Source organism: Arachis ipaensis, chromosome B8 (genome assembly GCF_059453495.1).
Source record: "Arachis ipaensis isolate K30076 ecotype BB chromosome B8, ASM5945349v1, whole genome shotgun sequence".
Classification (NCBI taxonomy): Eukaryota; Viridiplantae; Streptophyta; class Magnoliopsida; order Fabales; family Fabaceae; genus Arachis; species Arachis ipaensis.
In genome coordinates this window covers 41,071,655-41,086,868 of record NC_142443.1, presented here as the reverse complement: position 1 = coordinate 41,086,868, position 15,214 = coordinate 41,071,655, and the positions used below count along the sequence as shown (strand labels likewise).

At 37.3% G+C, this 15,214-nt stretch overlaps 1 non-coding gene across 1 annotated transcript; it reads left to right on the top strand.

The window, feature by feature from the left end:
* Window positions 1–653: 653 nt before the first annotated feature.
* LOC148547800 (small nucleolar RNA R71) lies at window positions 654–761 on the top strand. The gene has a single exon (XR_015897590.1). It is a non-coding gene; the product is annotated as a small nucleolar RNA R71 (small nucleolar RNA).
* The last annotated feature ends 14,453 nt before the right edge of the window (window positions 762–15,214 follow it).

Sequence of the window (15,214 nt, the reverse complement as noted above, 5' to 3'; positions counted from 1 at the left end):
GCTTCCAAATTTCTAATGGATAACCTTGTTTCATTCATGAAACTCACAGTGGCCTTAGATAGATCAGAGACTAAGTTTGCTAAATTAGAGGTATTTTGTTCAGAGTTCTCTGTCTGTTGCTGAGTGGATGATGGAAAAGGCTTGCTATTGCTAAACCTATTTCTTCCACCATTATTAAAGCCTTGTTGAGGCTTTTGTTGATCCTTCCCTGAGAAATTTAGATGATTTCTCCATGATGAGTTATAGGTGTTTCCATAAGGTTCACCTAAGTAATTTATCTCTGCTATTGCAGGGTTCTCTGGATCATAAGCTTCTTCTTCAGAAGATGCCTCTTGAGTACTGTTGGATGCAGCTTGCATTCCATTAAGACTCTGAGAAATCATATTGACTTGCTGAGTCAATATTTTATTCTGAGCCAATATGGCATTCAGAGTATCAATTTCAAGAACTCCCTTCTTCATAGGCGTCCCATTACTCACAGGATTCCTCTCAGAAGTGTACATAAACTGGTTATTAGCAACCATGTCAATGAGTTCTTGAGCTTCTGCAGGTGTTTTCTTTAGGTGAATGGATCCACCTGCAGAAGTATCCAATGACATCTTAGCTAATTCAGACAGACCATCATAGAATATATCCAGGATGGTCCATTCTGAAAGCATGTCAGAAGGACACTTTTTGGTCAGTCCTTTGTATCTCTCCCAAGCTTCATAGAGGGATTCACATTCTTTTTGTCTGAAGGTCTGAACATCCACTCTAAGCTTACTCAGCTTTTGAGGAGGAAAGAACTTAGCTAAGAAAGCCTTGACCAGCTTATCCCAAGAGTTCAGGCTATCCTTAGGTTGAGAGTCCAACCATACTCTAGCTCTGTCTCTTACAGCAAAAGGGAAAAGCATGAGCCTGTAGACTTCAGAATCTACTCCATTAGTCTTAACAGTATCACATATTTGCAAGAATTCAGTTAAGAACTGAAAAGGATCTTCAGATGGAAGTCCATGAAACTTGCAGTTCTGCTGCATCAGAGAAACTAGTTGAGGTTTCAGCTCAAAATTGTTTGCTCCGATGGCAGAAATGGAGATGCTTCTTCCATGTAAATTGGAACTAGGTGCAGTAAAGTCACCAAGTATCCTCCTTGCATTATTATTATTTTCGGCTGCCATCTCCTCTTCCTGTTCGAAAATTTCTGAAAGGTGCTTGCTGGATTGTTGTAATTTAGCTTCTCTTAGTTTCCTCTTCAGAGTCCTTTCAGGTTCTGGATCTGCTTCAACAAGAATGTTCTTGTCCTGGCTCTTGCTCATATGAAAAAGAGGAACAGAAAAATAATAATAATAGGGGTTCTTTTTACCACAGTATAGAGGTCCCTGTGTGAGTAGATGAATAAATAAATAGAAGGAGATAAAAGAGAGAGAGAGAATTTTTGAAAATAATTTTTGAAAAAGAGTTAGTGATTTTCGAAAATAGTTTTTGAAAAAGGTTAGTAATTTTTTGAAAATAAAAATCAAAAATTAAAATAATTAGTTAATTAAAAAGAAATTTTGAAAAAGAGGGAAGGTATTTTCGAAAATTAGAGAGAGAGGGAGTTAGTTAGGTAGTTTTGAAAAAGATAAGAAACAAACAACAAGTTAGTTAGTTAGTTGAAACAAATTTGAAAATCAATTTTGAAAAGATAAGAAGATAAGAAGTTAGAAAAGATATTTTAAAATCAAATTTTGAAAAAGATAAGATAAGAAGATATTTTTGAAAAGATATGATTGAAATTAGTTTTTGAAAAAGATTTGATTTTTAAAATCACAATTAATGACTTGATTCACAAGAAATCACAAGTTATGATTCTAGAACTCAGTTTGAATCTTTCTTAACAAGCAAGTAACAAACTTGAAATTTTTGAATCCAAACATTAATTGATGATGTTATTTTCGAAAATTAGGAGATAAAGATAAGAAAAGATTTTTGAAAAATATTTTTTTAAATTTTCGAAAATAAATAAGAAAAATGAAAAAGATTTGATTTTTGAAAAAGATTTTGGAAAAGATAAGATTTTTAAATTGAAAATTTGATTTGACTCATAAAAACAACTATATTTTAAAAAGTTTTGAAAAAGTGAACTCAAATTTTTGAAATTTATGATTGAAAAAGGGAAAGATATTTTTTTGATTTTTGAATATTTTTTTTATGATGAGAGGGAAAAACATGAAAAATGATGCAATGCATGAAAGTTATGGATCAAAGTATGTGATGAATGCAAGAACACTATGAATGTCAAGATGAACACCAAGAACACTTTGAATGTCATGATGAACATCAAGACTTATTTTTAAAAATTTTTATATGCAAAGAAAACATGCAAGACACCAAACTTAGAAATCTTTCATGTTTAGACACTATGAATGCAAAAATGCACATGAAAAATAAGAAAAGATGCAAAACAAGAAAACATCAAGATCAAACAAGAAGACTTACCAAGAACAACTTGAAGATCATGAAGAACACCATGAATGCATGAATTTTTCGAAAAATGCAAGATGAATATGCAATTGACACCAAACTTTCAACTTGACTCAAGACTCAAACAAGAAACATGAAATATTTTTTTGATTTTTATGATTTTATGATTTTTTTTTGTATTTTCTTTTAATTTTTTCGAAAATCATTTTGAAAAAGAAAAATAAGGATTCCAAAATTTTAATATGAATTCCAGGAATCTTATGCTCTTTAGTCTAAAGCTCCAATCAAAAGGTCAGGCATGGCTTAATAGCCAGCCAAGCTTTAGTATGTAACATGAGAGTAATTCATTCAATTTTAAGCCAAAACCTCAGTCCAAAAGAATTTAGACATGGCTCTACAGCCAGCCAGGCTTCAACATGCTACATGAAACGCTAGAATTCATTCGTAAAAATTCTGAAGAAAAATATATTTTTGAAAACATTTTTATTTTAAAATTTTTTTCGAAAACAAAGGAGAAATTTTTGAAAGATTTTTGAAAAATTTTTTTGAAAAGAAAACGGAAAGAAAGTTACCCAATTTGAGCAACAAGATGAACCGTCAGTTGTCCAAACTCGAACAATCCCCGGCAACGGTGCCAGAAACTCTGTACACACGTCTTAATAAATCGTTTTTCATTCACAACTTCGATACAACTAACCAGCAAGTGCACTGGGTCGTCCAAGTAATAAACCTTACGTGAGTAAGGGTCGATCCCACGGAGATTGTTGGTATGAAGCAAGCTATGGTCACCTTGTAAATCTCAGTCAGGCGGATATAAAATAGTTATGGAGTTTTCGAAATTAAATAATAAGTAAACATAAAACAAGGATAGAAACACTTATGTAATTCATTGGTGAGAATTTCAGATAAGCGTATAGAGATGCTTTCGTTCCTCTGAATCTCTGCTTTCTTGCTGTCTTCATTCAATCAATCCTACTCCTTTCCATGGCTGGCTTTATGTAAGGGCATCACCGTTGTCAATGGCTACATCCCATCCTCTTGTGAAAATGGCCCAAATACTCTGTCACAGCACGGCTAATCATCTGAGGTTCTCGATCATACTGGAATAGGATTCACCCTCCTTTTGCGTCTGTCACTACGCCCAGCACTCGCGAATTTGAAGCTCGTCACAGTCATTCAATCCCTGAATCCTACTCGGAATACCACAGACAAGGTTTAGAATTTTCGGATTCTCATGAATGCCGCCATCAATCTAGCTTACACCACGAAGATTCTGATTAAGAGATCTAAGAGATACTCATTCAATCTAAGGTAGAACGGAAGTGGTTGTCAGGCACGCGTTCATAAGGAATGATGATGATTGTCACGTTCATCATATTCAGGTTGGAGTGCGAATGAATATCTTAGAAGCGGAATAAGTTGAATTGAATAGAAAAACAGTAGTACTTTGCATTAATCTTTGAGGAACAGCAGAGCTCCACACCTTAATCTATGGAGTGTAGAAACTCTACCGTTGAAAATACATAAGTGATGAAGGTCCAGGCATGGCCAAGAGGCCAGCCCCCAAAACGAGATCACAGGATCAAAATTACAATCCAGGATGATCCGAAGATGTCTAATACAATAGTAAAAGGTCCTATTTATACTAAACTAGTTACTAGGGTATACAAAAGTAAGTAATTGATGCATAAATCCACTTCCGGGGCCCACTTGGTGTGTGCTTGGGCTGAGATTGAATGTTACACGTGCAGAAGCTCTTTCTGGAGTTGAACGCCAGGTTGTAACGTATTTCTGGCGTTCAACTCTGCTTTGTGACTTGTTTCTGGCGTTTAACTCCAGACAGCAGCATAGAACTGGCGTTCAACGCCCTTTTATGTCATCTAAACTCGGCCAAAGTATGGACTATTATACATTTATGGAAAGCCCTGGATGTCTACTTTCCAACGCAATTAGACGCGCGCCATTTTGAGTTCTGTAGCTCCAGAAAATCCACTTTGAGTGCAGGGAGGTCAGAATCCATCAGCATCAGCAGTCCTTCTTCAACCTCTGAATCTGATTTTTGCTCAAGTCCCTCAATTTCAGCCAGAAAATATCTGAAATCACAGAAAAACATACAAACTCATAGTAAAGTCCAGAAATATGAATTTAACATAAAAACTAATGAAAACATCCCTAAAAGTAACCAGATTCTACTAAAAACATACTAAAAATAGTGCCAAAAAGCGTATAAATTATCCGCTCATCACATGGCCTCCTCTGTCACCGCCAGATAGAGGTATAGAGTCCCCCCTTTCTTTCGGTTTACTCAGCACTATAGGTTCCGACAGAATCCTCTTGAAGTGATTGAAAGCTTCTTCATAAGCTGGGGTCCATTCGAAGGTAATCCCTTTCTTCATTAGGTTGAAGAAGGGTAGAGGCTTTGCTGCCAAGGCACTGAGGAAACGTGACAGAGCCGTGAGCGTCCCTGCCAGTCTTTGGATGTCCTTGACACGACCAAGGTTTGTCATTCGGAGGGTGGCTTCACATTTATCCGGGTTGGCCTCAACTTCTCTTTGTGTGATCATAAATCCCAAGAACTTTCCTGAGTCCATGGCAAATGCATATTTTAGAGGCTTCAGTCTCATATTGTGTTTTTGAAGTGACCCGAAAATAACCTCCAGATCGGCAACTAAGCTGCTTGGCTCGGTCATCTTTACTAGTATACCATCAATGTATACCTCCACCAACCTACCAATATGATTCTTAAAGACTCTGTTCATTAACCTTAGATAGGTGGCCCCCGCATTCTTCAGCCCAAATAGCATAACCTTGTAGCATTATGTCCCTGATGGCATTATGAATGCCATTTTTTCCTCGTCAGGACGGTGCATCGGGATCTGGTTGTATCCCGAGTACGTGTTCATGAAGCTCAGAAATTGGTATCTCGCTACCACATCTACCAGGGCATAGATGTTGGGAAGGGGGAATGAATCTTTGGGACACGCCGTATTAAGATCTAAGTAGTCAATGCACTTCCTCCACTTCTTGTTTTCTTTTCTTATAAGCACCACATTCGAGAGCCATGTTGAGTAGTCTAGTTTCCTGATGAAACGAGCTTCCAACAAGCTAGCCGTCTGCCTGGCTATTGATGAGCGGATAATTTATACCCTTTTTGGCATTATTTTTACATAGATTTTAGTATGTTTTAGTTACTTTTTATTATATTTTTATTAGTTTTAATGCAAAAATTACATTTCTGGCCCTTACTATGAGTTTTTGTATTTTTCTGTAATTTTAGGTATTTTCTGGCTGAAATTGAGGGATCTGAGCAAAAATCTGATTTAGAGGCTGAGAAAGGACTGCAGATGCTGTTGGATTCTGACCCTCCTGCACTCAAGGTGGATTTTCTGGAGTTATAGATACCCAATTGGCACGCTCTTAATTGCATTGAAAATTAGACATCTTGGGCTTTCTAGCAATATATAATAGTCTATACTTTGCCCAAGATTTGATGGCCCAAACTGGCATTAAACGCCAGCCAAAAATTTTCTGGCGTAAAACGCCAGAACTGGCACCAAAACTGGAGTTAAACGCCCAAACTGGCACCATGCTGGCGTTTAACTCCAAGAATGGCCTATGCACGTAAAAGTTTTAATGCTCAGTCCAAGCACACACCAAGTGGGCCCCGGGAGTGAATTTCTGCACTATCTGCACTTAGTTACTTATTTCTGTAAACCCTAGTAACTAGTTTAGTATAAATAGCACTTTTTACTATTGTAATCAAACTTTTTATGAACTTGGAGACTTTTATGTTACATTTGGGAGGTTGGTCATTCGGCCATGCCTAGACCTCTTTTCTCTTATGTATTTTCTACGGTGGAGTTTCTACACCTCATAGATTTAGGTGAGGAGCTCTACTGTTCTTCATGAATTAATGCCAGTACTATTGTTTTTCTTTCAATTCACGCCTATTTATTCTCCAAGATATACTCTCATACTTAATTCAGTTAAGTTAGAATTAAGGGGTGACCCGTGACAATCACCCACTATCTTCGTTACTCGCTTAGCCAAGATCCGCGTGCCTGACAACCACAAGCGGTCTACATGATGTTCAACGTAGTCATTGGACGACAGCCGGAGTATATTCTCTTGGGTATCTAATACACGGACTGAGTCCGTGAGATTAGTACCTTCGTGGTATAGGCTAGAACCAATTGGCAGGCATTCCTGAGATCCGAAAAGTCTAAACCTTGTCTGTGGTATTCCGAGTAGGATCTGGGAAGGGATGACTATGACGAGCTTCAAACTTGCGAATGTTGGGCGCAGTGACAGTGTGCAAAAGGATAGAGAGATCCTATTCCGATGCTAGTGAGAACCAACAGATGATTAGCCGTGCGGTAGCTGTACCTGGTATTTTTCATCCGAGACGAGAAATCCGACAGTTGATTAGCCGTGCAGAGATTGTACCTGGTATTTTTCATTCGAGAGGATCATACAGCTTGCCATGGAAAGGAGCACGCATGATTGGAAGAAGACAATAGAAAAGCAGAGGTTCAGAAGCAACAAAGCATCTCCAAACCCTTATCTGAAATTCCCACCAATGAATTACATAAATATCTTTATTTTATTTTATGTTTTATTTATCTTTTAATTATCAAAACCTTATAACCATTTGAATCCGCGTGACTAAGATTTACAGGATGACCATAGCTTGCTTCAAGCCGACAATCTCCGTGGATCGACCCTTACTCACGTAAGGTATTACTTGGACGATTCAGTGCACTTGCTGGTTAGTTGTGCGGAGTTGTGAAAAGTGTGATCACGATTTCGTGCACCAAGTTTTTGGTGCCGTTGCCACTGATTGTTCGAGTTTGAACAACTGACGGTTCATCTTGTTGCTTAGATTGGGTAATTTTATTTTATGTTTAAGATTTTTTAGTTTTAATTTCAAAAAAAAATATTTAATTTTCGAAAAAAATCATTCAAAAATTTTTAAGAATGAATTCTAGAGCTTCATGAGATGTGTTGAAACCTGGCTAGCTGTTAAGCCATGTCTAATCTTTTGGACTGAGGTTTCCACTTTCCATTGTAGAAAGGACATGCTTGTATGTGTTATGTTAAAGCTTGGCTGGCCATTTGGCCATGTCTAATTCTTTTGGACCGAAGCTTTAGAATAACATTGATGAGCCTTTGGATTCTCATTTAAAATTCTGTGCTAAAGCTTGGCTGGCCATTTGGCCATGTCTAATCTTTTGGACTGGAGCTTTAGACTAACACTGCATGAATCCTGGAATCCTTATTAAAAATTTTGAATTTTTTTATTTTCTTTTTCCAAAATAATTTCGAAAAATATACAAAAAAATTAATAAAATCATAAAAACAAAAAAAATCTTGTGTTTTTTGTTTGAGTCTTGTGTCAAATTTTAAGTTTAGTGTCACTTACATGTTTTAATTTTTCTTTAATTTTTGAAAATATATGCATGATGTTCTTCATTGATCTTCAAGTTGTTCTTGATAATTTTCCTCGTTTGATCTTTAAATTTTCTTGTTTTGTGTCTTTTCTTGTTTTTCATATGCATTTTCGAATTCATAGTGTCTAAACATTAAAAATTTCTAAGTTTGGTGTCTTGCATGTCTTTCTTTTCTTAAAAATTCTCAAAAATATGTTCTTGATGTTCATCATGATCTTCAAAGTGTTCTTGGTGTTCATCTTGACATTCAAAGTGTTCTTGCATGCATTATTTGTTTTGATCTTAAATTTTTATGTTGTGTCATTTTGTTGTTTTTCTCTCTCCTCATTAAAAATTTAAAAATAAAAAAATATCTTTTCCTTTTTTGTCTCATAAATTTCGAAATTTTGGGTTGACTTGGTCAAAATTTTTTTTAAAATTTAGTTGTTTCTTATTAGTCAAGTCAAAATTTCTATTTAAAAATTCTATCTTTTCAAATCTTTTTCAAAATCAAATATTTTTCAATTTTCTTTCATGTTTTTCGAAAATTCTTCAAAATAAATTTTCAAAATCTTTTTCTTATTTTTACTTCATATTTTCGAAAACTTTGCTAACATTTAATGTTTTGATTCAAAAATTTCAAGTTTGTTACTTTCTTATTAAGAAAAGTTCAATCTTTAAATTCTAGAATCATATCTTTTAGTTTCTTGTTAGTCAAGTCATCAACTTTAATTTTAAAAATTAAATCTTTTTAATTTCTTTTTCAAATCTTTTTCAAAATAAATTTCAAATCATATCTTTTTCAAAATTTTAATTTCAAAATCTTTTTCTAACTTCTTATCTTTTCAAAATTTATTTTCAAATCTTTTTCAATTAACTACTTGACTTTTTGTTTGTTTTAATTTTTCTTATCTTTTTCAAAACCACCTAACTACCTTTTTCTCTCTAATTTTCGAAAATCACTAACAACTTTTTCAAAAATCTTTTTAATTAACTAATTGTTTTAAATTCTAATTTTATTTCTTTTAATATTTTCAAATACTAACCAATAATTAAAATAAAAACAAAAAATTTTCTCTTTTCTTTTAATTAATATTCAAATTCACTCTCTCTCTCATCTCTTTCTATTTATTTATTTATTTATTTACTAACACTTTTCTTCTACTCATAATTCGAACCCTCTCCCTCTCTCTGTATTCGAATTCTTCTTATTCCCTCTCTACCTCATCCTTCTATTCTTCTACTCACATAAAGGAATCTCTATACTGTGACATAGAGGATTCCTCTTCTTTTCTGTTCTCTTCTTTTTCATATAAGTAGGAACAAGGATAAAGACATTCTTGTTAAAGTTGATCCTGAACCTGAAAGGACTCTGAAGAGGAAGCTAAGAGAAGCTAAAGCACAACACTCTGGAGAGGACCTTACAGAAATTTTTGAAAAAGAAGAAGACATGGCAGCCGAACCCAACAACAATGGTGGAGATGCAAGGAAGATGCTTGGTGACTTTACTGCACTAACTTCCGACTTCTATGGAGGAAGCATCTCAATTCCTGCAATTGGACCAAACAACTTTGAGCTTAAGCCTCAATTAGTTTCTCTAATGCAGAAGAATTGCAAGTTTTATGGACTTCCATTGGAAGATCCTCATCAGTTCTTAGCTGAATTCTTACAAATCTGTGACACTGTTAAGACCAATAGGGTTAATCCTGAGGTCTACAGACTTATGCTTTTCCCTTTTGCTGTAAGAGATAGAGCTAGGACATGGTTGGACTCACAACCTTAAGAAAGCCTGAACTCTTGGGAAAAGTTGGTCAATGCTTTCTTGGGCAAATTCTTTCCACCTCAAAAGTTGAGTAAGCTTAAAGTGGAAGTCCAAACCTTCAGACAGAAGGAAGGTGAATCCCTCTATGAAGCTTGGGAAAGATACAAGCTATTGATCAGAAGGTGTCATTGTGACATACTTTCAGAATGGAGCATCTTATGTATATCCTATGATGGTCTGTCTGAATTGTCCAAGATGTCATTGGATCACTCTGCTGGTGGATCTTTTCATCTGAAGAAAATGCCTACAGAAGCCCAGTAACTTATTGAAATGGTTGTAAATAACCAGTTCATGTACACTTCTGAAAGAAATCCTGTGAATAATGGGATAACTCAGAAGAAAGGAGTTCTGGAGATTGATACTCTGAATGCCATATTGGCAGAATAAAATATTGACTCAACAAGTCAATATGATTTCTCAGAATCTGACTGGATTACAAGCTGCATCCGGCAGTACTAAAGAAGCCTCCTCTGAAGGAGAAGCTTATGACCCTGAGAATCCTGGAATGGAAGAAGTGAATTACATGGGAGAATCCTATGGAAACACTTACAGTCCTTCATGGAGGAATCATCCTAATCTTTCATGGAAGGATCAACAGAAGCCTCAACAAGGCTTCAATAATAATAATGGTGGGAGAAATAGGTTTAGCAATAGCAAGCCTTTTCCATCATCTTCTCAGCAACAGACAGAGAATTCTAAGCAGAGCCTCTCTGACTTAGCAACCATAGTCTCTGATCTGTCTAAGACCACTCTCAGTTTCATGACTAAAACAAGGTCCTCCATCAGAAATTTGGAGGCACAAGTGGGTCAGTTGAGTAAAAGAGTTACTGAAATCTCTCTTAGTACTCTCCCAAGCAATACAGAAGAGAATCCAAAGAGAGAGTGCAAGGCCATCAATATATCTACAATGGCCGAACCTATAGAGGAGGGAAAGGCAGTGAATTCCAGTGAGGAAGACCTCAATGGATGTCCACTGACCATTATGGAATTTCCTAATGAGGAACCAAAGGAATCTGAGGCTCATATAGAGACCATAGAGATTCCACTAAACTTACTGTTGCCATTCATGAGCTCTGAAGATTATTCGTCCTCTGAAGAGGATGAAGATGTTGTTGAAGAGCAAGTTGCTCAGTCTCTAGGAGCAATCATAAAGCTAAATGCCAAGCTATTTGGTAATGAGACTTGGGAGGATGAACCTCCATTGCTCATCAATGAACTGGATGCTTGGGCTCAACTGAAATTATCTCAGAAGAAATCGGATCCCGGAAAGTTCTTAATACCTTGTACCATAGGCACCATGACCTTTGAGAAGGCTCTGTGTGACCTGGGGTCAGGAATAAACCTCATGCCACTCTCTGTAATGGAAAAACTAGGGATCTTTGAGGTACAAGCTGCAAGATTCTCACTAGAATTGGCAGACAAATCAAGGAAGCAGGCTTATGGACTTGTAGAGGATGTCTTAGTGAAAGTTGAAGGCCTGTACATCCTTGCCGAATTCATAATCCTAGACACTGGGAAGGATGAGGATGAATCCATTATCCTTGGAAGACCCTTCCTAGCCACAGCAAAACCTGTGATTGAGGTGGACAGAGGAGAGTTAGTCCTTCAATTGAATGAGGACTACCTTGTGTTTAAGGCTCAAGGATCTTCTCCTGTAACCATGGAGAGGAAGCATGAAAAGCTTCTCTCAATACAGAGTCAAACAGAGCCCCCACACTCAACTTCTAAGTTTGGTGTTGGGAGGCCACCATTAAGCTCTGAGTCTCTGTGAAGCTCTCTAAGAGCTCACTGTCAAGCTATTGACATTAAAGAAGCGCCTATTGGGAGGAAACCCAATGTCACTTAATTATATTTATTTTTATAAACATTTGTTTTCCATTGTCATGTTATGTTTTCTTTAGGTAGATGATCATGTGGAGTCACAAAAATAACTGCAGAATTAAAGCGGAATTAAAAATAGCACACCCTGGAGGACAGGCTTACTGGCGTTTAAACGCCAGTAAGGATAGCAGAATGGGCGTTTAACGCCCAGTCTGGCAGCATTCTAGGCGTTAAACGCCAGAATTGGCAGACAGACTGGCGTTTGACGCCAGAAAAGGGTGTCTGACTGAGTGGCTGTTTGGCATTTAACGCCAGAAAAGGTAGCAGAGTTGGCGTTAAACGCCAGAATTGGCACACAGAGGGTGTTTAAGCGCCAGAAAGGTGCAGGGACCAGAATTCCTTGACACCTCAGGATCTGTGGACTCCACAGGATCCCCACCTACCCCACCTCTCTTTCTCTCCTCTTCACCACTCATATCCATCTACTATTCTCCAAACACCCTTGACCAATCACATCACCACCTCTTCCCCAAATACCCTTCACCTATCAAATCCTACCCTCTTCCCCATAATCTCTTCACCACTCATATCCATCCACTATTTCCCAAACACTCATCATAAAACCCCACCTACCTCACCATTCAAATTCAAAACATTTCCCTCCCAAACCCAACCCCTCATACACGACTTCCCTCTCTCTCTCTTACCCTATCTATAACCCTCCTTACCACCTTCAATTTCACACATCATACACTCTTACACCCCCTTGGCCGAATCCGTCACACCCCTCCATCTCCTTCATTTCTTCTTCTTCTCCTTATTTCTTTCTTCTTTTGCTCGAGGACGAGCAAACCTTTTAAGTTTGGTGTGGGAAAAAGCTCTGTTTTTTATTTTTCCATAACCATTAATGGCACCTAAGGCTGGAGAAACCTCTAGAAAGAGGAAAGGGAAGGCAATTGCTTCCACCTCGGAGTCATGGGAGATGGAGAGATTCATCTCAAAAGTCCATCAAGACCACTTCTATGAAGTTGTGGCCAAGAAAAAGGTGATCCCCGAGGTCCCCTTCATGCTCAAAAAGAGTGAATATCCGGAGATTTGACGTGAGGTTCGAAGAAGAGGTTAGGAAACTCTCACCAACCACATCCAACAAGTTGGGATCTTAATGGTTCAAGAATTCTATGCTAATGCATGATTCACTAAGAACCATGATCAAAGTGTGAACCCGAACCCAAAGAATTAGCTCACAATGGTTCGGGGAAAATACTTAGATTTCAGTCCAGAAAATGTGAGGTTGGCATTTAACTTGCCAATGATGAGAGGAGATCCTCATCCTTTCACTAGAAGGGTCAACTTTGATCAAAGGTTGGACCAAGTGCTCACAGGCATTTGTGTGGAAGGAGCATAATGGAAGAGAGACTCAAGAGGCAAGCCGGTTCAATTGAGAAGGCCTGACCTCAAACCCGTGGCTAGGGGATGGTTGGAGTTCATCCAACGCTCTATCATTCCCACTAGCAACCGGTCTGAAGTTGCTGTAGACCGGGCTATCATGATCCATAGTATCATGATTGGAGAGGAAGTAGAAATTCATGAGATCATATCTCTAGAACTATACAAGGTGGCTAACAAGCCCTCCACGTTGGAAAGGTTAGCCTTCCCTCATCTTATCTGTCACCTACGCAATTCAGCCGGAATTGTCATAGAGGAAGACATCCTCATTGAAGGGGACAAGCCCATCACTAAGAAAAGGATGGAGCAAACAAGAGAGCCCACTCATGGACCTCAACAAGAGCATGAGGAAATTCCTCATCAAGAAATCCTTGAGATGCCTCAAGGGATACATTTCTCTCCACACAGCTATTGGGAGCAACTCAACACCTCTTTAGGAGATTTGAGTTCCAACATGGAGCAACTAAGAGTGGAGCACCAAGAGCACTCCATCATCCTCAATGCAATCAGAGAGGACCAAAAGGCCATGAGAGAGGAGCAACAAAGGCAAGAAAGAGACATAGAGGAGCTCAAGCACTCCATAGGATCTTCAAGAGGAAGAACTAGCCGCCGTCACTAAGGTGGACCCGTTCTTTAATCTCCTTGTTCTTTTTTTTTTTGCTGTTTTTCATTTTTATGCTTTATGTTTTTACTATGTTTGTATCTTCATTACATGATCATTAGTGTTTAGTGTCTATGTCTTAAAGCTATGAATGATTCCATGAATCTCTCACCTTTCTTAAATGAAAAATGTTTTTATTTGCAAAAGAACAAGAAGTACATGAATTTCGCATTCTATCTTGGAAATAGTTTAATTATTTTGATGTGGTGGCAATACTTTTTGTTTTCTGAATGAATGCTTGAACAGTGCATATTTTTTATAGTGAAGTTTATGAATGTTAAAATTGTTGGCTCTTGAAAGAATAATGGAAAAAGAGAAATGTTATTGATAATCTGAAAAATCATAAAATTGATTCTTGAAGCGAGAAAAAGCAGTGAAAAGCAAAAGCTTGCGAAAAATAAAGAAAAAAAGAAAGGAAAAGAAAAAGCAAGCAGAAAAATCCAATAGCTCTTTAAACCAAAAGGCAAGAGCAAAAAGCCAAATAACCCTTTAAACTAAAAGGCAAGGGTAAAAAGGATCCAAGGCTTTGAGTATTAATGGATAGGAGGGCCCAAAGGAATAAAACCCTGGCCTAAGTGACTAAATCAAGCTGTCCCTAACCATGTGCTTGTGGCGTGAAGGTGTCAAGTGAAAAGCTTGAGACTGAACAGTTAAAGTTGTGGTCCAAAGCAAAAAGAGTGTGCTTAAGAGCTCTGGGCCCCTCTAACTGGGGACTCTAGCAAAGCTGAGTCACAATCTGAAAAGGTTCACCCAGTTATGTGTCTGTGGCATTTATGTATCCGGTGGTAATACTGGAAAACAAAATACTTAGGGTAACGGCCAAGACTCATAAAGTAGCTGTGTTCAAGAATCAACATACTAAACTAGGAGAATCAATAACACTATCTGAATTTTGAGTTCCTATGGATGCCAATCATTCTGAACTTCAAAGGAAAAAGTGAGATGCCAAAACTGTTCAGAAGCAAAAAGCTACTAGTCCCGCTCATCTAATTGAAACTAATCTTCATTGATATTTTTAAAATTTATTGTATTTTCTCTTCTTTTTATCTTATTTTGTTTTTAATTGCTTGGGGACAAGCAACAATTTAAGTTTGGTGTTGTGATGAGCGGATAATTTATACCCTTTTTGGCATTGTTTTTACATAGTGTTTAGTATGTTTTAGTTACTTTTTATTATATTTTTATTAGTTTTTATGAAAAAATCACATTTCTGGACTTTACTATGAGTTTGTGTATTTTTCTGAAATTTCAGGTATTTTCTGGCTGAAATTGAGGGACCTGAGCAAAAATCTGATTCATAGGCTGAGAAAGGACTACAGATGCTGTTGGATTCTGACCGTCTTGCACTCGAAGTGGATTTTCTGGCGCTACAGAAGCCCAATTGGCGCGCTCTCAATTGCGTTGGAAAGTAGACATCTTGGGCTTTCCAGAAATATATAATAGTCAATACTATTTTCGAGATTTAATGGTCCAAACTTGCGTTAAACGCCAGTCAAAAACTTTCTGGCGTAAAACGCCAGAACTGGCACCAAAACTAGAGTTAAACGCCCAAACTGGCACCCAAGCTGGCGTTTAACTCCAAGAATGGCCTAT